Source organism: Dasypus novemcinctus, chromosome 14 (assembly GCF_030445035.2).
Source record: "Dasypus novemcinctus isolate mDasNov1 chromosome 14, mDasNov1.1.hap2, whole genome shotgun sequence".
Taxonomy (NCBI): domain Eukaryota; kingdom Metazoa; phylum Chordata; class Mammalia; order Cingulata; family Dasypodidae; genus Dasypus; species Dasypus novemcinctus.
Genome location: NC_080686.1, coordinates 65,822,508 through 65,848,118, shown reverse-complemented (window position 1 = coordinate 65,848,118; position 25,611 = coordinate 65,822,508). Strand labels below are relative to the sequence as shown.

Genomic DNA, 25,611 nt, shown 5'->3' with positions numbered 1-25,611 from the left:
ACAATTTAGAATGTACTTAGGAAAAACAAAGTATATTCTCCCATTTCCAAGGCTATTACTATGAAGTTTAAGGTCGTTTTATTTTTTGTTGATTTTACTAATTCTGTGAGCTTTGTAGCCCCAATATTTGTTCCTCATTCTTGTACTTCCCTGCCTTCTTCACCAATAGATTTGGTACTCTGGTACTTAGGATAAAGAGTTTGACTGAGCTTCAAATATTAGGCCTGGAAGTTTACCAAAGTGACAAAAGTGATAGAACATTAGGTAGATTTCCCAAGGGCTTCTTCTCCTTTCATGCCTAGTGCCATTGCTGTAGAATAAATATGCTGTCTTGTACTCTTCTCTGCAAATCTGGCCTACTCTGAGAGGTTGGTAGATCACCAAGGCTTTGTCTCAATCTAACAGACTCTCCAAGATCTACAACCAGCAGGCAGGAACAAGCAGCCATGGGGAGGCCCTCAGCACTGCCAGCTCATAATATTTGGAAGAATATAGATTTGGCTACCCTGATCATTGTTCTCCAGCAACTGAAAGGCTTGGTTCATCATGTTACTTTGTGTTAGCAACCATATGTTGGATTCTAGTGCTCTGCAGTTACATAAATGTGTCTGCCCGTGGACTAAGGTGCCTGGAAAGCAGGTGGCAAGCTGCATAACAGCCCATCTCTTGTCAAATCATCTCCCACTCAAGGGCTGCTACTGTCAGCTGGAAATTTGATTCAGGGGCCAATATAATGTAAAGCACCAGTGTCTTTGTGTATAAATAACAATAACTGACACTTTTTTAAATTTTAGCATTCTTGATGGTACACTTTTATAATGTCCCTCATTTTCTATCCATTCACTTTCTTTGAATGGCAAACACTCCTTTTCTAAATAATTAGTGATAAAAATAAACTTGAAACACCTCAGGTTTTGTTTGGCAGTTCATTCCCACTTTCAAAAAATTTAAAATTTATGAAAAATAATACTATTCACTCCTGTCAAATTAGATAGAGGCTTAAAAAAAAAATGTACTGCAAGCTATTTATTTCCCTATGAGGAAAATTAATAAATGGCCAATCACAGATAAGATCTTGATTTTAGGATGAATGAAAAAAGTAATATAAAGAGATATAACTTCTTCATACTAAATATGCAGTCATCATATTTAGAGTTAAAATGAATGCTAAATTCTGATTTTTAAATATGTGATGAAGAGTAATGAATATTCTTTACCTCTACATTGTTAAGGAAAGAAAGTACCTAATGGGTCCTTCTGATCGAACCTCACTCCATGTGGAAATTCACTCTGTATCTCTAATAAATCCAGTGACCAGATGGTTTTCTGCTCCCTAAGATATTCCATGGCATTGTCAGTTACTCCACTGTTAGGAAGCAATTTAGAGGTCTGTGTGCAGGACACTGTACTGAATGTTCTTATGAGATTAAAAAAAAAGAAAAAAAGAATCTAAGTCCTTGCCCTAAAGAAGCTAAATACCTTGTTTGTAAAGTTCAGGCAATAATTATAACTTAAAAGATTAAAAGTGCCATAAAAAGACATAAAGCAAACCTGTGGAAGCTAAGAGGGAGTTCTGATGAGATAGTACACATGGCCAAGGGAAACCACTGGTCCTAGTTCTGTCATCTGGACTAACACCATAATTTCTCTTGTCTTCCTGTCAGAGCTTTACATACTCAGTAGATGAACATTGTCCAAATAACTGAGTGGCCTGAAGTTTGGCCTTTAAATTTGAGTATGGACCCTCTCTTTTTAGCTGGGTGGCTTTGAGAAAGTTACTTTAAGTCATTGCACTTGTTTTCTCATTTGTAAAATGGATTAAATAATAATACAAAGTGCTTTAAGCACAATGCCTGGCAGTTGGGTGTTTAAAAATTGGTAGCTTTTATTTTCATTCATTTTCCCTCTCCTAAGCTTTTTCCTCCAATCTAATATTGCTAGCATTTAAAAAAAATTATTCCTAATACTACATTGTTTTCTAGGCCTCCATACCTTTATGACTATCCTCCAAACTATCCAGTTTTCATCCTCCTTTACAATGTGCTTTACAACCTACAACTGAAAAATGACCAAACCAGGTAACCAAACTGATATCTCTCTTCTGGCCTGCATCTTTTATTGATACAGCCCAAAATTGCTTTCAAGTGTTTATTTTAGCAGTTTTAAGCAGCTCATGGCAAGCTGGTGGTCAATTAACCTCTCTAATCCCTATTGAGACAGACTGTGAACATCAGGCCTTCCCTATCTTGTACTGTGCAGCTTTTTTTTTTTAGGAGGCACTGGAGCTTGAACCTGGGACCTTGTACATGGGAAGCAGGTTCTCAATCACTGAGCTACAACTGCTGCCCCAACTGACCTTTTTTTTTTAAGATATATTTTATTTATTTATTTCTCTCCACAACCCCTTGGTCTTGTTTTTCACTTGCTGAGTCTGTCTTCCTTGTTTCTTTAGGAGGCACCAGGAGCTGAACCCAGGACCTCCAATATGGGAAGGAGGTGTCTGATTGAGCCACCTTCACTCCCTGCTTTGTTGTGTCTCTCATTCTGTTTTACCTCCCCACATGTGTTGTTGTGTCAGCTTATCACACCTGCTCATCGTATCAGCTCACTGTTTTCTTTGGGAGGCACAGGGATCCGAACCAGTGATCTCCCATGTGGTAGGCAGGAGCCCAGTTTCCTGAGCCACATCCACTTCCCCCAACTGACTTTCTAAAACTAAATGAATGGGGTGATAGGAAAGTTTTGATAATGGATGGTGGTGATGGTAGCACAACATTGTAATTGTGAATGTAAATTAACACCACTGAAATAGATATCTGAATGTGGCTAAAGAGGGAAAGTTTATATTACTAAAATAAAATTTTTAAAAAATATATCTTCCAACCCAGGGAGGAAAAAGTCATTACTGGGACAAATGAAACAATTGGAATATAGACTGTATGCTTTATATCAATGTTAAATTTCTTAAGAAAACAAAAAAACAAATGGAGATCTTTTCATTTATCTCTCTTGTGTGGGCCTGGACTCTTGGTTGCAAGTGACAGAAAGCTAGCCAGAACTAAAACAAGAGGAATTCCTTGGTTGAGATAACTGAACACCAAGAATAATGGGACATCTGGAATACGCCCCCTCTACCACCCCATGTCCTTCATGACAAGCATTGGCTTCATTTTCTCACACAGGCTCCTTCTGGAACCATGGTTGTTGGCAGCTTCTGGCTAATACCATCCTGACTTGAGCCACAGAAGAAATGCCTCCTACTTCAAGTTCTCCCATTTATGAACAAGGGAAGAATGGCCTGAATCAAGGATGTGCCAGTCATTATGGCACTGTTCCTGACCCTGGCAGCACTGTAAAGCTGTTCACCCTTAGACCAACTCCTGTGGCTAGGGAGGCAGAACTAAGAAGAACAACAAATCTCAGTGTATGGGGATGCGGGGGAGAAGTTTCATCAAAGGAATGGGAAATACATTTCCTAAAAGAAATGGGGAGGCTCAAAATTTAGTGGCATAGCCATATAGAGCCAGGACTAGAAAGAAGGTCTTATAGCCATTATTCTCTTATAGATGGTTGAATGGGCTTTTTTGAGTCAGATATATAAAAGATAAATTATTTCTGTGTATGTGTGTGAAAGCAAGTAATTTATATTTCTTCTCCCTATTTTGGTAAACAAAGAACCAATGTTTTAGGAAGTGGATTTGGCCCAATGGATAGGGCAGCTGCTTACCACATGGGAGGTCCAAGGTTCAAATCCAGGGCCTCCTGACCCGTGTGATGAGCTGGCCCACGCACAATGCTGATGCACGCAAGGAGTGCCAAGCCACGCAGGGGGGTCCCCCATGTAGGGGAGCCCCATGCGCAAGGAGTACGCCCTGTAAGGAGAGCCACTCAGTGAGAAAACCTGCCCAGGAATGGTGCTGCACACATGGAGAGCTGATGCAGCAAGATGATGCAACAAAAAGAGACATGGATTCTAGGTGCTGCTGACAAGAACACAGGCAGACACAGAAGAACACGCAGCAAATGGACACAGAGAGCTGAAAACTGGGAGGGGAGGGGAAGGGAAGAGAAATTTAAAAATAAATAAATCTTAAAAAAAAAACCTATGTTTTGTTATATTCCTAGAATGAACTTTTCTCCTTCAAATTACAATTAGATGAGGCAAATTTAGATTGATATAAATATTTACAAGAGAACTTGAAAAACTTCACATTAAATGACAAAGTAATTTTAAAAATTCTCATTAAAATGTAACCTGCAGTTACTGTTATTAACAATCATTTCAGATGCAGAATTAGCTCATGAGAGTAACCTAGCCTGGGATATTTAATACAGAATAAGAGCAAACCATCATTCAAACTTGACAAAATTAGATTTCAGAACTACTAAGCTCTTAACCAAAAATTTTAGGATATCGGCTAGGTTGCTATTTTGATAGATTCAGTCCTGCCTTGTTATATATTACCCAACAAAAAATACCCTTATCAGATGATTCCTGGTCCAGCTAAGTGAAATTGAAACTAGTTTCCCAAAGAGGGTGTAAAGACATAAAGCAGTAAACTGATGAGTAGGCCCCTGTTCTATTGTGTGAGTTACACTGAATTTGTAAAAATGGTTTATTACTTTGGCCTCATATGTAGATTGTTTATGTAGGCCTCTTAAATTACCAGTGAACGATTTGTTCTTTCTTGAAATAATAAAAGATGTCAGTATATTGCTTATAACCTTATCACAGAAACCATGCTGACCCATATCCAATGACATACACGACCACTGAAATGAAAATAGAAAAAAAACTTTTTCTTTTCCTTTACACTTGGGTTTGAATGCAGGCTCTATTGGCCTTTGCTTGCCCAGCATATCACTCTTTAGTTTCAATTATCCTATAAACTCGGAATTCTTAACAAGGGGTCAATTAGCTTGAATTTAAATAAAAAAATTTTTTTTTTGTGGGGACATGTTGGTGCAGGTGTGATGTATTTATTAAATAATACACAATATAGTGTGGACTTAGTAAGGGGTCTGTGGTTTTCACCTGTCTATGGAACAAAAAAGGTTAAGAACTCCTGCTGTAGACAGAGATATGGGGAATGGATATGAGGGACTTCCAGCTAGTGCAGGGCACCCAGGGCCTCAGCCTGGAGTGCCATATAAACCTATTGACCTGGTCCCTAAATTTTGTGAGGAAAAATTAAACATGGCAATAAAAGTCTCTAAATGATTTCTGATATGAACTGAAAACCAACCCAGGGGAAATAATTCCAGATTTAAAGTTTTTAACAATAGATACTTAATAAACTGTATCTATTAAGTTGAATTTAATAGATAAACTGTGTCTATTAAGTTGAACTTAATAGATAAACTGTGTCTATTAAGTTGAAAGAATGGTGTATAATCTAAACTCAGTGCTCTGAAATGCATTTACCCATTATACTAGTTTGGAAAAATCATAGCACCAGATTCTTGATAACAAGTCAGTGTTTTAGGAAGGTTATCAATGCACAAAAAGATATGGTGGACAACTAAAAGATAACGTTTTAAAATGTGAATGTTTCAACTATTCAGAACCTATATAGCTTGTTTTTCTGAAGAATAAAGAGTAATCTAGGAATTTTACTTATTAAAAAAAATACTTATTATGCTCTCTTTAGTTAAACATTCCCATTAAACTGAGATTTTTACTCCCAATTACTATGGGGTTTATATTTGTCACATTTACAACTACCTATTTCTTGTATATGCTGGGGTAAGCTTACATATTGTTTTTGAATGTCTTATCTTTATTAATAATATAATTCACTCAATCATTTGGATCTATTGGCACAAAAGAAAATGAGTTTGAATCAGCTGACCAAGATGATCAAAGTATGAACGATATGTCATTTTACCTCAGGGATCTCTATTTAATGGTAATATTCTCTTTGGTACTACTTGTATATTTGTGTATGAGTAACTTGAATTGGCAAAAAAATCAAAACCCCAAACCTCTAACACAATTAAATATGCTGTTCTCATTAGGCATCTATCATTTGTTGAAGTAACATACTATGTTGTCTATTCCAACACAGTACAGTTTTCAAACTTTTATTGTATCCATTGAAACCTAGCATTATTCTTTAAATTTGAATATAAAACTTTTAATTATGTGGGCACATAATTTTAATAATAAAAGTTGTTGAATTGTTTCATGATACAAATGATATTGAATTAGACTTTAGCCCAGTGCCATCCAGTTGAAAGAATGGTCAACAATCACCAACTTCACTTCAGTTGCTTCTCTCTCAAACCTCTGCAACCTTGTCTGTTCCTACTGCTTTACTGAAATTGTTGTTAAAGGGTGCCCTTATCATTCTCTGTGGATCACTGCAATGGCTTCTGTGTCAGCTTGAAATTCTTTTATGAATCCCCAAAAAAGAGGAAAATTGTTTTTGAACTAATCCATTCCTGTAGTTGTGAGGCCCTTTTGATTGGAGCACGTCGGTGAGGCGTGACTCAAGTTGAGTATCTGCCCTCTTGCTGGGTCTGATAAAAATGGAAACACACAGGAACAGGGATCTCTACCATACTGAATCCTGCCATGTGAGAGAAAGGACTCCAGTTTTGCCCACAGCTGAGCTCAAGGAGAGAAGCCTAAAGAGGCTCAAAGAGCTGAGGCCCAGGGAGAGATGAGTCACATGCCTGACAGCTTACAGCTGAACTCAGAGGAAAGCAGAGCAACCGACACTGAGAGAGGAGGCCTGGTAGGAGACAAGCCCTATGCCTGGTTACCCTCAGCTGAGCTCCAGGAGATGGTTGATTCTGGAGGGGAAGGCAGAGACCTCGGCAGATTGGTGGTCATCTTGCTTCACAATGTGGCAGCAGACTTTGGTGAGAAAGCATCTCTGCTGATGCTTTGATTTGGATATTCAAGGCTTTGGATCGGTAAGCTTTTACCCTGAAATAAATCCCCATGACAAAAGCCAGCACACTTCTGGTACTTTGCCTCAGTAGCTCTTTGGCAAACTAAAACAGCTTCCCAAGTATTCTCCCTGCTATACACATCAGGTCCTTTCCCTCTCCATTCTCACATTCTCTCCTTTTCTAAAATGCAAACCACTACAGTGATGAAAGCTTTTTGAGGATTTTCCCCATGTATTTGAGATAAAACTCAAACCTTTTAACATAAGATTGGAGTCTACTAATCATTTGCCATTGCCAAAATCAGAACCCCTTTACATCCTGTTGAGTGATGTCTCCTGCATGACACTACACTATTGCAGTTCTCCTACTTCTTTGACTGGTCCTCCTTTCTACTCTGCTGGCATCTCTTCTCTCTGGTCCTGTGCTCATATCCATTTTAATGCAGACCTTAACAGTGCCTTATTTTCTATAGGAAAGGGCCCCAAACATACATCCAAAAAGTTTCAGATCTCTACGCACACATTTACAGGGGCCTTTGGACCATCTTTACACAGATATTTCACAACTTCTCTATGTTCAAAGCAGACTCAGCTTCCTTCCAAACTGGTTCCTTCTGTTTTTATCTGTTCTCTGTCAATAAGCTTGATTTTCCACCCCCACCCCCACCCCCATTATTTGGCATCTTCTCATTCCCCTCCATAGTCAATATTGCCTCTACTCTTTCTATGCCTTTTCCCTCCCATCCATTGCAAATCCCTTAGTACTATTCCTAAGTGCTCTAAGAGCTCCCTCACTGTCTCCCTCTTCCAAATTTTGTTTTCAGTCCCAGCTAATGCCAAAACCATCTTTTAATATGGTATCTTTTTATCATGTCCCTACTTATGTGGTTCTAGAATAACTTCTCCATCTCACTTGTAATCATGCCCCCTACATTAGAGGCAGAAAGCCCCCTCGGTTTTCTGAACAGACCCATTTCTTTCCATTTCTGTGCCTTTTCTCACCTCTTCCCCTTGCCTGGAATGTCTGCTCTAAAAATTGCTCTCTACCTTTTCTCAGCAGACTTTCTCTGGCTTTGCTGCGTTATCTCCTTCCATCAGATTTCTTCAGCATTTTATGTTTTTCTGTGAACAATTTAGTAAATTTGTGCAGTTGTCTTACTCCCTGATTGTAAGCAAGATTTCAAGTGTTAAAGTCATTCCTAGTTTTCCTCCCTCCAGCATGGGTCTAGTATATTAAACAGAATTAGAAATGGATCAAAGAAAAGGCCACAATAAACAGAGAGAAATATGGAAAAAGGAAACCAGGAATAGAGTACACAATGCCTGTTTTCTACCCAATACTCTCTCCTTCAAGAGTTAATTTTGCAGCGTTTCAACATTTTCTGCCCTTCTGCTCAGGAAGGCACTCTTCGATGATTTAGTAAGCAACCACACTGCTGCTCACAAACTAAACAGGGCGGAGAAGAACGAAAGGAAAAGAAAGAAAGAAAGAAAAAAAAAAAAGCCAGGGACTTGGTCTCAAAGATCTTAACTTGGGGGTGAGCGGAAGTAAATTTCACTTGTGCTGTTGAGACAGTTGCAAGGTGTAGCATGCGAGGGTCTGGGTATCTGGTCACTAGTGTATGTATAGTAACCGTCTAAAAAAGATGAGGATAAATTACAATTACGTAGGCCACAGTAGACGCACTGGTAAAAAAAAGTCTGTTATGGAGTAGCAAAATTAAAATGATCGCGAAAACGAGATGTGAGAGATTTCGAGTTATGAGCGCTAGTAAAATCAATAATCCCCATTCTAACGCTGGTCCTCCATTAATAAGGACTGAGTCTGGCTGCATCAACCTTTTTTTAATATGAAGACATTTTTTAAAAATCCTCCTACTGCACCGTATTGCAACATACGGGCACTGGGGGCAATTTCACAGGGTCACGACCCTCTGTAACCACTCAGACAGTGGGCCGATCCCTTCCTGGCCATTGAAAACTCGGCTTCTATAATGCAGCGCTAGTATCGCGCGGGGGGCCTGGAGCCTCACAATCCCAGCGCAGTCTCCAGGCGAAGCCTAGAGTTCTCACAAAAGGAGGTGCTCTCAAGGAGAAAGCTCCCACGATGGCCCCCACAGCTCTCCCCTCCACCCAGCCGGCGGGGAGCCGAGCTCAGCACACAAAGAGCCGGGGCCCTCCGAGGGCGTGAGCGCAGGCGCCAAAAGGGCTGGCAGGGGGGCGGCCACCGTGCTCCGCCGGAGCCACCTCCCCTCTCCCCTGACCGCCCAAGTCCCGCAGGGCAGGCCCTCCGCTAGCCGGAGCAGACCGGGAAGGGAGGGCAGGAAGAGGCCAGGTGGCCCACCCCAGCACCGCTGGCTATAGCACTACCCGCTCTCAACTCGCTCCCTCCGCGCCGAACCCCTTCCTCTTCCGCCTCTTCCCTTCTCCCCCCAGCCGCAGGCCGACTCCGCCCCGCTCGCGCGGCTGCCCAACCGGCTGTGACGCCACTAGGCTCCGCCCCTTGCTATAAATAAGGGCGGCCTGAGCGCCGCCTTCCCACACTCGCTGGCTCTTCGCTTGGCCTCTGGGTACCCCTCGGTTTTTTCCCCCCCCCGTGTCGTCGTCCTTGCTGCCTCTCTTTTCCCTTCTCGCTCTGCTGCCCTGCGGTGTGAGGAGGCCGAATCTTCTCCCCACTCAGCCCTCGCCTTTCTTCTAGTCGCGCTGTTCTATTTCTCTCCGGCCGCCGCCGCCACTGCTGCACAGCTGGTGTCGGTGCCGCGCTTTTCTCCCCACGTCGTCCCTGCAGCCTATGGCCCAGGCCGCCTTGGGTATTTCTGCTCAAGGTAACCACATCCCTCTTTAAAAATTCCGCCGAAAAAGAGAAGACGCTTTACCCGACTCTTTGGGCCGTTATCTCACGTGAGTGCTGATCCCAGGGGCGTGGGGCGGCACGGGAGGGATCGGGGCACGGGGCCGGCTTTGGGGAGCGGCCGGGTCTCCCCTGGCCGGGCCCCGCCGCCGCAGCACCCCGCGGCCGGCCGCCTCTAACATGGCGGACAGTGGTGTGTGTGGCGGGTGTCAGTCTCCGGTGGTGGCGGCGACGCGGCGGGGCTGGGACGACGCGCCGCGCTTCGGGCCCCTCGGGTGGCCCCTCGCGCCGGGAGCTCGAGCGCCGCGGTTGGGGCCAGGGGGCGTGTGTGTGTGGGGGGCGGTGCGTGCAGAGGTCTCGCCGCCGGGGGTCGCCGTGGCCCCTCGGCGGCGTGCGGCCCCCCGCCTCTCTCCCGTGGTGCATTGCTGTTTCCGGGGAGGGGGCCCGGCCTGCAGCGGTGCGGGGTCGAATTCCCGCAGCCCGGCTTGAGCGGCGCCGCCGCTGTGGCCTCGCGGAGCGGGCGGGCGGTGCGCTGGGCTGAAAGCTGGCTGGGCCTTGGGTGATGAATGAAGTGGGGCGGGCCCCATGCCGGCCTCTGGTGACAGTCGCCGGGGGCGGGGGTCGGATTCTTTTGGGGAGGGGGTGTGCTAGGTGCGAGGATCGCCTTTGGTGAAAGAAAGTCTATGCCTCGGTGCCCTGCGGCGGGGAACGCCGGGTGTCAGGTACCGAGCCAGAGGCCTTTGGCCCTTTCTGGAAGCCTGCAGGCTGCAGCTCCGCCTCCTGCGGCGCTCCTGATTGGGCCGAGTCGCCTTCACTCACCCCAGTCACCTCCTGGAGCGTGAGGATTAGTCACCATGGCTTGGTTTTCCCGTCCGCGCCTCGATTCCTGGGCAGTAAGAGGGAGAACGGTAGGCTTTAGTGGTTAATCGAGTACTGGCCTGACTACCAAGTTAGTGGTGGTGAAGTGTTTATGTACGTTTTAGACTAAGCTGCTGGTTTAGAAACCTGAAACCACCAGGCATACAGGTTCATAACCATATGATGTTTCAGTATATTTAACTGAATTTTGTGGCAGCGTGTTGGATACATGTAGATGTTCTGGGTCTGGTTGTCTTTGCACCTTGTGAAATCCCCAGCTTGTGTGGGAATCTGAGTATTCTAAAGGAGAGAGAAATGCTGTGCAATCAGAAAAGGTTGATGTGGAAGAAATATGGTCTGGCAAGGCCCTTAAATGTAAAATCCTTGAATTTCTTTTTCTTTTTCTTTCTTTTTTTTTTTTTAAATGTGACAGAGTGCAGATGCTGGTCACGAAGACAAATAAGCCTGGAGGAGTTACCCTTTAGTAGGAAAGAGCCCTTTCCTATAGTGACCATCGGAGATGTGATAAATGCAATAATTATCTTTGCCTTCCACCCAATGTTGTATTATATAAATTTTTTCACATACAGAAACGTTGAAAGAATTCTCCCTCCCCCATTAAACAATTAACATTTTGCCATGTTTGCCTTATCCCACTACTCACTCATCAGTCTTACCTTTCAAAGTAAGTTGCGACGTTAGAACATTTCACCCATCAAACTTCAACCTGCACATATCATGAAGTAGAGTTCAAAGTATGTTTACTGTTTTAACAATTTTTGTGGTTAAAATTCCCATTCTTGCAAAGTACCAATTCAATGAGTTGACAAAAATACAGCGGTGTAATCCAAACCTCTGTTAAGATGTAGAACTTTTACCCATCTCCCTTGCCTCTTCAGTCAGCCTGTTTCTCCCACTCTCCATAGAGGCAGTTACTATTCTGGTTTTTTAGCTATAGATTTTTGCCTGTTTTAGAATTTCCATTTAAATGAAATCACACAGTAAGTATTGTTTTGTGTTAGGCTGCTTTTCACTCACCGTGATAAATTCGTATTGTTGTATTTATCATCAGTACGCCCTTTTTATTGTTGAAGAGAGTTTTCGCATACCCCTCACCCACTTTATTCTGTCAGCATCTTATATTACCATGATACATTTGTCAAAACTAAGAAATTGACTTTGGTCCATTAATATTAACTAAATTCCAGACTTTCTTTGGATTTTACCACTTTTTTTTGGTTAAAGGATCCAGGATACATTCCAAGCTAACACATTGCATTTAATTGTCATGTCTCCTCCAGTCTCATCTGTGGCAGTTTCTGTCCTCCTTGTTTTTCATGTCCTTGACAATCATGAATACTGACCAGATATCCTGTATGTTGTCCACCAGTTTTTCTGATGTTTTTCTAATTAGACAGGGGTTTTGAGAAAGAAAATAACAAAGGTGAAGTGTTATTATACCATGTGTGCAAGTTTGTGTGCTTTTTTCTATTAGAGAAGATGTGGATTTACAGAAAAATATTGCATAAAATAAAGGGTTCCCATTTACCACCCTGTTATTAATACCTTGTGGATTATTTCTTACAATTATGCGAGCACATTTTTATCATTGTACATTTTTTAAATTGTACGTTTATTAACTAGTCCCTGGTTTACCTTAGGGTTCACTGTTTTTGTTGTAACACCATGTGTGCAAGTTTAAAAATCATTGGTAAAGGAAATGTGAATTAAGAGAAATACTGATAATTTGGGAACCTGTACATTTCTTGAGATTTTTCCTCCTCCTGGTCTACTGCTGATTGAGGGAAGGCTGGCTCTCCGAGTGCTCTTCCCTGAGGTGTTGTAGCCAGAGATAATCTCTTCACAAGATCCTTAAGGCACTTAATTACAATTGCAGTGTTGTACTTGATACAACTGATTTACACACATCATTCCAAATAATGATTTATATTTTTCCAGATCTCCTCTTTTCCACATTTTCATTTAACCTTCTCTTTTCTTGTGGTTTATCTTAATTGCACAAATACATATTCCATTGATCCAATATATAAATGATCTTCTTATGCTACATAATACCCTTTTTATTTTTTTCTACTAAAACGTGACTTTCAAATTTGGGGCCTTCTTTTTCCTCCTTGTATCTTTTTGTCAAATGGAAGAGTTCTAGAGAACTTACTAAAGAAAATTCTTAAATGTAGATCTCTTAAATTCTTGATCTTAATTTCTAGTTTCATCATTTTTTCTGGTTTTCTTATCACCCATTCAGGCAAATACAGTCAAGTTATGTTGCTTTAAAACAGTAACCTCATAATTACAAACAAATATAGGTATAGCATTTTAGCTTAGAGGTGATAAGTCTCTCCATCCAGTCAAGCCATAATAGGTGATGACCAGTTCTACAACTTAGTAAGCATTTTGTAGTTCATCAACTACTTTTACACTCATCTGTTCCTACTGATATTATTAGATATAGTTTAGGTATGAGGAGATTAACTTTCTTGCCCAATATAAGGCAGTTCTCAAAAGTTACTTCAGACGCATAATGTGTCAAGTCATAAAGTATTGAATAGGATTTTATAATTTAAGCAAAGAAGAACTTTGAATTTGAGGAGTAAGGGGTGTTCTGGATAGTTCAGACTAGTAAGTTATGATAGAACGTTATGCATACAAATTAAGTTGGGGAGGGTACTTGGAAATTTTTAATTTATAAATCTGGGTTTCAGAGGATAATTAAAAGTAAAGAATGGGATTAGATGAATCATGAGGAGGTGGGTAGCAATGACCATGATGTTAAGTTCTGTGAATTTTGTTGTAAAGCAACTTGGACATGTTTAATACGTAAAAAGTATTTATATCTGATAGAAACAAAATCTTTTTTTTTTTTTTTTTTTAACATCGATCTTTCTACTACTTTCATTTCCTTCTTTAGGGCGAACTTTCTGACCAAGTATACAACTACCCAGAGGGCCTAGGAGAAGTGCTGTATCGAGAGCAGTTCGACTTCAACGCTGAGCCTCCTTGGGAACCTAGCTGATGATAGGGGGGTTCCATCTCCTAACTTGTCCATGTAAGTATTTTCACTTATAAAGTTGAAGTAAAGAAGGTGCTATGTTGCTTAGTATTTTTCAAAACTTAAAGTGCAGCAACCCTTATAGCTCTTTTTAAAGTTTAAAAAATTTCAGAGATTTGACAGCTACTGACATGCTAATAGTATTCATTGTTTACAATGAGTGGACCACTTAAAACTTGAATGCATAACATATTACTGTAATAAATACATATTGCAGGATAAGTTTTAGGAAATCTTAGTCCATGTTTTAAGTTGAAAAGAGCTTTTTGTTTTGTTTTGTTTTGTTTTTGTTCTTAATTTAAAATGTGGGCAAGTAGTTAATCATACAACTTCTTTTATTTTGTTTTATTTTATTTTATTTTAAAGGTACAGAGGCCAGGGATTAAACCCAGGACCTTGTATGTGGGAAGCCGGTGTTCATCCACTGAGCCAGATTGGCTCTTCTGAATTGGTTTTTTCATTTGTTTGCTTGCTTGTTTTGTTTTGTTTTGTTTTTAGGAGGCAACGGGAATGGAACCCCAGACCTCCCATGTGGGAAGAAGGTGCTCGACTACTTGAGCCACATCTGCTTCCCTAAATTTTTTTAACTTAGTATGGATTCAAGTATTTGGACTTGATCAAAAAGACACTTTTAAATAAGAGTAAGGAATCGTGCCTCTCATTTTATTTAGTGAACCTGTAGCCTCAGTGAGCCCTAGAATATGAGGTGAATCCTAGTTCTTGTTTTTTTAGTTATGGGCATCTTGCCAGGCTTAATGTAGTTTTCTAGAGTTTATATTCTTATAAAGTGACTGTATAATACTCAGCTAGTGGGAAAAACTTGTTTTTAGGGGATTTATGTTTCCTAACAGATTTTCAAGGAATTATTTTAACAATAGTTTATTTGCTGCTTAAGTATTTGAATTTAGAATTGAACCCCTATGCAAAGTGTAGTTCCATAGTAAATTGTTCTTTGAATTTGAGCTGCTAGATTTGTATTGTTCAGGTTTTTTTGGTTGTTGTTTTGACATTTGTTTTTAAATTTAGTTATAGTTTATAGACTTCTTGTTATTGAAATTTGGCTTTTGCTTTGAGGTTTGGATGTTTTTATTTTTAAGTTGACCAGAGACTCGGAGGGAATAGCATTAGAAATTTTAGAGGAAAGCTGAGAATATCAGTATATATATATATATATATATATAAATTTATTTTTATTTTTTTAGTTTGATTTTCTTAGATTCTGTCAGGTGACAATGTTTGCTCTACTTGGATATAGTTCTTGAACCAAACCTTTTAAACACTTTTGATATTACCTCAAGTTCGAATTTCAAAAGGCAGATTTTTAAGGCTGAAGAGGGAATGTAAGTTTAAATAGTAGGATTTCTTGAAAGGTCTGCTGGCTTGGAACCCTGAACTAGAGGGTTTTGCTGTGTCCTTGAGTCAGGAGCATTAGTATCACCTATATAGGAAAATAGACTTCTAGCCTCATCAAACTCTCCATTTTAAATAGTTCTTCAGGTATGCATATTAAAGAGAAGTATTCTTGCTACCATGTCAGTACCAAGTCATCCATCTTTTATTTTGTAGACTATTGGTGTATCTGTTTCCCTTCCATCATATCTAATGTTTTTCCCCCAAGTAAGCTTGGAAATTTAAAACTGTGGGGAATGAATTCTAGTTGGCATAATAATCATGAATCGATTGTAAGGTGGGAATTTAAGAACAAATTTCATGTTTTAAAGAGACTGTATTACAGAATAAACCTGTTTGTTGTTGATATTCCTAATCATGCTTTCTCTTAGATTGGAGAAATTTTGTCATTTTTTTTTTTTTTTAATCTTCATTGATTTTTTTATATCGTGGAACTCAAAAGTCCATAGTTTCTCTCCTCTTCTTTTTTTGGGGGGGTACATGTGTATGTATGAGGGAATGGTAGTAGATAAAATGTGCTTAAAATATTTATTATTCTGTAGGTTCTGGCAGCCAGGGCGGTTAACTCTTATTTATTGTGCCCAGGTACAATGTGTGTCATGTTAAAAGAATTTCTAGTGTTTGATACTTTGCAACAGGTCCACAATCCTTTATTCATGTAATTCCAAAATCCAGAAAGTTCTAAAGAAGAAAAATTTTATAGTTTTCTTTTTGGTATAATATATGATGTGACCTAAACTTGTTTTGGGAACAAAATCTTGATCAGAATCTGAGCTGATTTGAGGCTATTTATATCTTACTCCATTTAGTATTAATACTCCAAAATTTCGCTGCAGAAATATTGTGATTACAAGATTACCGACTTATATCCTCCTGTAGAGTGTTATATAATATGAAATGTTTGTACTATATTGCCATTCTAAAATTTGAGAAATTTTGAATCTCAAAAGTTTTCTTGACTGGTATTAGTAAAAATAGAGAAAATTTTAAATTTCAGAGATGTATTATCCTTAGATATTAATAACAGTTTTTTCCACTAGACATTAAAACCCTAAGATTAATTTTCAATGAAGCAAGAATATTATTTGGGGAACTAGAAGTCACTAAATGATATCAACATTGGCCTTCATGGAAATTATTTGGCATATAGCATTGCAAAGAATAGTGCTATCTGAACTCTTATTTGAACGGTCTTACTCTAATTTCCCAGTATGAATTCTGTGCACATGGTCTGTGTAAAAATATTTGGATTTAGGGTTTTTAATTGAATACCGTTTGAGTTTTGAGTTCATTAAGTATCTGGAAAGTTGAAAGTTTCTTACATAAAATTTTCTTTCAAAACTCTTTGAAATTATGTTTATAATAATATGAGCACCGTAGGAAAATACCTTGACAAATAATCATAATGCCAGTAATCGCACCTTAATGAGACAGGCTACTCTCTAAAGAAAAGCTGTTGCCTGCCTTTTAATTTCCTAGGACTTTATGCTGGAGTAAAGTTTCTCTGGTGGGCTAGATTTTCCAGTTTTAGCTATAGCTCCAATTATAATTTAAAATGAGCCCAATGGAAAGTATTTTAAGAGTCTAGACCGAAAAACTAAATTTAAAGTCTTTTCTAACTAATTGCTGTGCTAGTTGAATTCACTGGTGAAATTAACGTATTATGTCTTAAGCGTGGAATTAGGGTCCGGTTATAAAAGTATGTGTAACCCTTTGGCATGTATAGAACAATATTTTAATACTACCTCACTGTGAAGTAGTAAAAAGAAATACCCAGTGTGCACGGGTGAAAAAATAACATGTAATGGATAAACAGGATTTTGGGGACATGGTTCTCTTTCTTTGGGCAATTCAGAACCTTTTCTAGAAGGGCCAAAAAGATTACAAAGCAACCTGATTTTAAAGGGGGGTAAAATTATTCTCTGGAGAGGATAGTTGAGTCTCAAGAGGCTTAACAGCAACCATCAATCTGTGTCCCATCACACTCTTGGCCCCATCTCATTTTAGTTTTTCTAGATTGCTGCTTTAGGGCATTTGGGGAGTAAATTAGGTTATTGTAATATAGCAGAAAGGCTTGTAAACTATAAAAGGAGGCTGCTGTTTTAGGCTGGCCATCATTCAGGTTGCTCATCAAATGAACTGCTCTAAGTGAAGTGCTCACATACTGGTAAGGCCCAGCAAACCTATTTTTGTCCTTCACCTCCCATTTCAAGGTCACCAATGCTCATTTAACCAGAAGCAGTTTATCACAAGCTGACTGAAGAAAAGCCAATCTTTCTTCTCATCCAGTGTTCTTCATATTATGGCATGAGCAGAAAATATTAGTAGGGCATACTCAGTCACAAGGAGTATAAATCAGGTTTAACCTGCCCAGGCCATACCTCAATGAGGACTGCGGGTGTCACTACTCTAAACATCTGTAATTAACCTGACTTACAGCAGGAGCCAAGGCAAACCTTTTTGGGAAGCTCTGTTCTCATCTTTTTTACTTTTCTTCCTTAACTTATATGTAAGCACACATTTGAAGTCTATTTGGGACTCGTTTGCTGTGGAGTTTTGTTACCTCTGTTCCTTTACTGTCAAGGTTTGCAAGTTTGTGAACTGATCTCTTACCTGGAGTGAAGTCACTGGGGACCATGGTTCTTTATTCTATGATATGTGTGCTTGATCCCTAAACATTCCCTAGGAAAACATTCTCTAGAACTGCTCTGTACAGTACAGTAGATATTTAAATTTAATTAATTAAAAATAAATCCAATTTCCTCAGTTGCATGAGCCATACTTCAAGTGTTCAGGATCTTTTAGTGGCTTAGTGGCCATTTCTTTGGACAGTGCAGGTAAAGAACATTTCTGGGAAGCGGATGTGGCTCAACTGATAGAGCATCCGTCTACCATATGGAGGGTCCAGGGTTCAATCTTCAGGGCCTCCTGACCTGTGTGGTGAATTGGCCCATGTGCAGTGCTGCTGCCATGCACAAGGAGTGCCATACCCCACGCGCAAGGAGTGTGGCCCCTAAGGAGAGCAGCCCCTCATGAAAAAAGCACACCCTGCCCAGGAGTGGTACCACACACACAGAGAGCTGATGCAGCAAGATGATGCAACAAGAAAAGGACACAGTTTCCCAGTGCCACTGGATGATGCAAGTGGATGCAGAAGAACACACAACAAATGGACACAGAGAGCAGGCAGCAATGGGGGGTGGGGGAAGAAATAAAATAAATCTTAAAAAAAAAATGTTTCTTATTTCAGAAAGTTCTAATGGGTAACTCTGCTGTTGAATAATTATAATTGTGAATTTGAGTAGAATAAACCTTAATAATCATAAAACATCTGTTGGTAAGACTCATACAAATGAAATTACACATTCTCTTTATTCTTTATCTCTAGATTTGTCCGATAAAAAATTGTTCCATAACTGTATGTGCTTTAGTTTTATATTGTTGAATTCCTAAGTCACCTAGGATGACTATTTTGATTTTACATGCTTCTGCACACTGAAAGTAATATTAACTTGTTGAATATGTAACTTTAAAACCATGACCTCCTAGATAAATTTAATTCTGACCTACCTCTTGCTTTTTGTTGCAGTGATCCTATGTGAGGCCCAGTTTGCAAAGAGCTTCCAACCTAAATAACTTAAATAAGTATATTTTCTTATGTCATCATGTAGATTCAAAATGATAATTATATTTGATATGACCAGAAGTAGGCTGGGTTTATTGCCTAGTATGTTCAGTATGGACGCTATAACAAAACAAGCTTCAAATCAATAAGCCTCAAAATGGAAGAGGTTTGCTGTTTAAAATTCATGAAAAAGCCCCTACAAATCAATAAGAAAAAGCACAATAGAAAAATTAGCAAAAGACTTGAAAACCATTAGGCATTAATGAATGGCCTAGCAGTTCACCTCCCAAGTATGTGCCTTAGACTAGTGCTATGCTGCCTACACAGCCAGTCAGCAGGATAGTGTATCCTGTGCAGAATAGTGATCAACACTTGTTTCACTGAGAAAGTCTTGAAAGACTTGCTGGTAAGTAAATGGCAGCTGGTCTAAACAGTGATTCCAGCATGCAAGCTGCTTAACTTTTGGACCAATGTAAAGCCAAGCAATGTATTATTTAGGAGCATATAGAAAAATGAAATTGCCGTGAAGTAATATAAATTTTATAACAAGGGCATGATGATTATAAAAGTCTGAACATGCTAGGGGAGATGGACACTACCACCACCACCACTTGCAAAAGATGTACAGGAGGTTTTGAGGTACTGAATTTCTTTCTTAACCTGGGTGGTAATTTCACTGGTGTTTGATGCGATAATTACATTGTATACATGCTTTACATATAAGAAAAGTACGTTTTATAATAAACCTTTGGGGGAGCAGGATTTGAGATCTGCTTTAAGGGAGAGTGGGAATAATCCAACCAAAATAGTAATTAAGTTTAAAGGGTTGGGGAAGTGGATGTGGCTAGAGTGATTGAGCTCTCCCCTACCACATGGGAGGTCCCTGGATTATTTCCTGGTGCTTCTTAAAGAAGACTGAGAGGGCGTGATGGGCAGGTGCAGCAAGCTGATGCAACAAGATGACAAGAGACACAGAAGAAAACCTTAACGAGAGACACAACAAAGCAGGGAACAGAGGCAGCTCAAGTGATTAGGCACCTCCCTCCCACATTGGAGGTCCTGGGTTCAGTTTCCCGTGTCTTCTAAAGAAACAAGGAAGATGAACAGACACAGCAGTTGCAAACGAAAGGGTGGGGAGAAATAGATCTTTGAAAAAGTTTAAAGGGTAATTCTCTGTTCTGCATTGAAACCAGGAAAGCTGGAAACCAGGAAATTAATCTGGTTATATACTTCCTATTGTGTTATGATAGTTATTTTTAATGTTTCCACATCTTAATTACCAAATGGCATTCAATCAAATATTTTACTTGGATGCAAATGAATACTTTCTTGGAGAAAAAATTGTCTTCCTTTAAAATGGTCAAAACCATACTCATATCAGTTTTTCTTGCTGTGAAAATCCTGTATTTCCTTTTCTTGTTAAGATATATTTTAGTATTTATCATGAAACATTTTATTGGACAGCCTTTAACCAGACACTTCAAACTTAGCCTGTTAGGCTGATTTCTTCTAGTGTTTTTTCCCTTAAATCTCATTTATTCTTGTTCTTGTCTTCATTTTAAAATAATTCTTCAGAGCCACAGTCAGTCTTCTCTAGTACTTAGAAATGAAGAGGTTACTCAGTTTTTTTCCATTCTCATCACCTGAAAAGTATATTTTGGGGGGCTTATTGCAATTACTGGCTTTCCGTTTACTGTCTAGTCCTGATTATTCTAAGTATTCTATGTAGGCTGTTCATACCATCCAGTATTTAGTTTTGGTTCCATATGGCAAAAATTTATGTATCTACTACTTTCAGTATGTAGCTTCCTGGAACTACCTTTAGTGGTCCCAAACTGCTTCAAACTGCTCACATCTATAATGCCCAAATCATCTTTCGGAAGCCTCTTCTAATGCTCTTCTGATTTTTCAGAGGACACTGTATGGTAAGTAACATTTTTGTAGGAATTAGATGTGGAGGTACATCATCAGCATTGTATTTTTTAAAGCTGTGAATTGAGTGCTAAGTCATCCAAATACATACGTAAAATAAATATCAGTCATGTAATTAAGGTAGAAATGCCCTTGTCTTGGGAGTAATAGTAGTGTAAATTTCAAAAAATATCATAAGTTCTAATTTTTAATGAGTAAAAGTCCACTTAGAAAAGTGATTGATGTATTAAGGTTGGGTTTCCTGCTTAGATGTCTCCGAAACCGTACTCTCAACCTTTCAGCTCTCCCTGTTCTACTTCCAGGGAGGTCTTCACTTCAGAAATCCAAGACTCATATTCATCCAGCTTGGTGTCAAGTGGGCTGTTGCTGCCAGAATTATCTTGTGATTATTTGAGAGATGTATCAGTTTCTTCTGAAGTACAATCAACTATAGAAGCCTTTGTAGCAGGTGTGTAACAAGGCAAGTTCTCAGCTGCTACAGCCACTGCTCTTGGAGCTACTTTCTCGATGAACATGAGGACTCAGCGGCCTCATGAAGGGCTCCAGGGAGCAGTGTGGGGTTCTTTGGAGCCTTTTACTTTGGCAGCTCTTCATGAAAAATGTATTATCAAAAAACACCAATATGAAGGTGTAAATAAGGAATGTTGTACCTATTTTCTATTCCCAACTGTGAGCTCCAAGAGGAAATTTGTGAAATGAATGTAATTACAGCAACTGTATTAGTGGAAAATAAGCTGCGCTTTCTCTATTTCCATTTATTGATAAGGTGTTTGGTTGTGAAAAGAGAATGAATAAAGGTGCTTGTGAGTAGAGGATATTTCCTAGTGTCTATTGATAAAAATAAACATTACCAGAGCTTTCATTAAAAATTTTTCTTTAGTAAGCACTTTGATCAAGAGAATCTAAATTGGTTTGCAAAGGGAAGAGTTTCTAAGTCAATGTCCCAGTACCAGCTTAAAGTATTTAATGGTCTTTAATGTACTGGAGCCAGTAAATCAGACCCATTTCTGATTTATGAGGCGTAAAAAATGATTGATTGTCTGTTGGGGACTTTACTGCCTCTTAGGATTGCGGTATTGTTGGGGAGGGTTTGAATCTGCAGTCTTAGTTGATGAAGTCCCTGGAAAGATTCCCTGTGGTATTTAAAATTGAGATGAATTAATTTGGCTTATGTGCTCTACATGTCTGGGATACAGTATCAACTCTGCTCACCTTCATCCCCAACACATACTTATATTCACCCTGGCTCCCTAGTATGTGTCATAGTTCTTTGGTTTAACATTGTTACTAGGTAACTTTTTTTAACAAATCAATTTTGTTGTTACACATTAATAAGGCATACAAGTCATCCAAAGTGTACAATCAGTGGTATTTGGTATAATCACTTAGTTGTGCATTCATCACCTTATTCATCATTGGAGCATTTTCATTATTTCAGTAATAATAAAATTCTTCACTTCTTGATCTCTGTATGCTTCCCCTGCTGTACTTAGATGCTATTTCTGGCTAATCTTGCAGTTACTTATTTATTAAGCAGTTTTGTTGAGATATATTTATGTGCCATACAATCTATCCAAAGTATATAATCAGTGGCTTTTAATATATTGTGCTTTTATCACTACAGACATTTTTTAGAACAATTTCATTACTCCGAAAGAAAAACTCCACACCCCTTAGCAGTCCTTCCCCAGCCACTCATCTAACTTCATCTTTATAAATTGATTTATACCTACATTTTATATAAATGGAATCATAAAATATGTAGTACTTGTGTCTGGTTTCTTTCACTTAGTATAACTTTTAATGCCTTTTAAAAACATTTTAGCAAAATATTTTTTGTGCTCTAGTTAAGACAAGTTTGAGAACAGAAACCTTCCTTTTAGCATCAGGGATATGTGAAGAATTTAACATGCTAAGAAAATTGCAGGCAAAGGCACCTTGAGATATTTTGCTTTTTAGGACTGTTTCAATAAGTTTGGGGTACAGTATTAGGAGTGGGAAGGACTCAGGATCACCATTGCCTGCCTACTTATGCCTTTTCATTTGTTGGAAATTCTGGGCTTTCGGGTGGTATTTCATTTGAATAAAGGGCTTCTTGGCTCAAAATGTATTAGAAAATCTCTCTCTTAGATTGGTGTTGTGGGTTCTTTTGAGGAACATTTTTCCTGAGCATATGAGTAACTGATAGTTGACTTTTATGTTTACATGTGGGTCACTTGCATACCAAGATTATGGATTCCTTTAAGAATGTGAAGATTGGGCCTTTTTCAAGAAAAACACTACGAGGGAGTTCATTAACTTCCCTCCCCCACCTCAATTTAAGCATTACCTGGTTGTGAAGTCCTTTCTTTGTCCATCTGTTTCTGAGTACCCACTCTGGACCAGGAATTGTGGGAACGTTAAGAAGAAAAACTGAAATTAGAATTGGTTTGCAAGAATATATTTAAGTTTTTTGAAGTTAACTCAACATTCACCATCTTCTGTGCTTAGGCTTTTAATGGTTTGTGTTAGTTCCTTAATCATTTTGTCAAATACTGCCAATGTAGCAAGTGAATTTTCTTCGGAGCCATTTTGTCAGAGATTGATTTAACAATGTGGTACTTCTGAAGTGAGTTCCATTACAAAGTTGAACAGCCATTCCAGAAGCATTGCATCTTTCCTTTAAAGCAGAGCATACTATCTAATACTTTTCATATTGGTCATATTTGTCGGCTGTTTTAGTTTAGCCTTCTGTTGATATTTAAAATTATTTCACTTCTACAAAAGTCTTAATCGATAGGGCAGAAAATAGGTCATTAAGTTTATGCGAGGTGGGGAGAAGATTTTCTGTGAAAGGTAGGTAAGAGGGAACTTTTGTGGTGATGGCAAAGTTCTATAGCTTTCAAGTAGTGGTGTATCTCTTGTCAAAATGGGTGTTCATTATTGCAGGTAAACTGTCAAGATTGAAAAAAATGCACATTTAGGGTTTGCATATCTGAGAATAAGGTAAAAGATGGAGGGAACAGCAAGATTAATTTAAAAAGAAATGAGTCAAAAGAAGAAAGGTAGGCTATAAATGGGCATAAATAGAATGTTTTTATACCATATGTACACAGACAATTATGGAAATTTGTGTGATGGTTAATTGATTATGGGGATATATAAAGCTTTATCAAAAAGACTGAGAGACAACCAATCCAATGTCCACAGAGAAAATGTGGAATGGGTGTGGGAAGGGTAGCCATGGTGGCTGCTGGGTTTGGGGAATGGGAGGAAGAGATGAGATGTGGAGGCGTATTCTGGACGAGGAGATGTCCTGGGTGGTGCTTCACGGACAATTGCGGGACATTGTAAATCCCCCCAGGGCCCACTGGGTGGAACGTGGGAGAGTGTGGGCTATGATGTGGACCATTGACTATGGGGTGCAGTGATGCTCAGAGATGTACTTACCAGGTGCAATGGAGGTATCACGATGATGGGAGAGAGTGTTGCTGTGGGGGGAGTGGGGGGTGGGGGCGGTGGGGTTGAATGGGACCTCATATTTTTTTAATGTAATTTTTAAAAATAAATAAATAATTTAAAAAAAAAAAGACTGAGAGACAAGAGGATTAATGTTGTGTAGATTAAGTACTTAAAACAGTCCCTGGCAATATACTCTTATAAAAATGTTTGCTATTAGATTCAAGCTAGTTTAATAAGCAGAGAGAGTTAAACCTATTAGATTGAATAACTAGAAAATGGTTGGAAAAATCTATCCATATGATCAGACTGCTCTAGAAAAGTTTTGAAGAATTTGGGCATTTAGCAGGAAAGACTGGATTGAACGAACCTGATATTTTTATAAGAATCTTGAGGATCCTGAATGTTAGAGGAAGATTACTCTTTGTGTAAGCTCTGTGATTTATAAGAAATTGAGGTTCATCTTGTCCTGTGGCAGCAATTGCCTGTGGAGGTCCCTTAAAATTGATAACTCAAAGCTCCCAAGTAAATAATGCATATAGTAGACTATACTTAAAAACTCCCGAATTGTAGTGTTAGGCTGAGGTCTTGATTAAATTTTTTTTCCCACCTTTGTCATTAAAGCTCTTTTAACAAAATGAGATTTGGAATGCTAAATTTAACAAGAACTTTTTACCTTACTCTTATATTTACTTTTCTCTTTTGTTTTTATTTTTAATCTTTCTTTTACATTTACGTTTATCTTTTCGAAGGGGTGGCCTTTGATCTTTTATTCGTAGTGCCTTTGAATAGCCTTCTGAAACTGATTTTCTAGCTAAAGTTAACGTTCAAGATAAAGATGGATCTTCCAGCCTAAAAAGTCTATTTTCTGGGCACATGTTTACAACAGGCCAGGTGTAACAATCTTTAGAGAATGTCCAAGCTGTGATTTACTTGCCTGCATAAGTATTAAGCCTCATACAAATATGCCTAAATCAGCTCCTTTGGTAAAATACAGAATACTCTATACTCTAATATCTACTGTGACATGAAAGTTTTGATGAGCTGAACTGAATGTAGTTGGCTTCTTGGAAATGAAGCTTTATTTATGTTTTTGATGTTTAAACTAAGTGGTGTTTGTATTTCATGAAATCTTAACTGCTACTATAGTTTATTGATGAGTTAGTTTTGGTGTAACCAAAAAGCTGACACTTTGGGAACAAGTGAAATGGAGTATACTTTTAGGATGTCATCACCCAAGGTGAACTCTAACGTGGAGCATTAGCGGAAGATGGAGGCTTATTAAGACAGGAAAGACTGAAGATTTTAAAATAGGTTGCTAAGATAGCTAGCTGTTCAGTGCCCATTATTAATGTGGCAGCCAGAGCTTTTGTTCTGAAATCATTATCAGACAGGGAGTAGTATCTTTGTGGAAGAATATAGGGATAAGACATTAGACAATAGCCAAATGGGAAACTAACTTCCTTGGCAGTCTTAAGATAGGGATATATTTAAAATGTGTTTTGTGATTTTTTTTTTAAAGCATGAA

The 25,611-nt window shown here is 39.0% G+C and overlaps 1 protein-coding gene across 3 annotated transcripts in view; it reads left to right on the top strand.

Annotated features, from left to right (window-relative positions):
* The first annotated feature begins 9,415 nt into the window (after nt 1-9,415).
* The window catches only part of AZIN1 (antizyme inhibitor 1), a 33,431-nt gene continuing 17,235 nt past the window's right edge, over nt 9,416-25,611 (top strand). Inside the window, exons 1-3 of one of the 3 annotated variants that reach the window (XM_071207781.1) lie at nt 9,416-9,800; nt 13,538-13,675; nt 20,948-21,105. The gene's annotated coding sequence lies outside the window, so the exon portion shown is untranslated. 3 annotated transcript variants of the gene reach the window in all.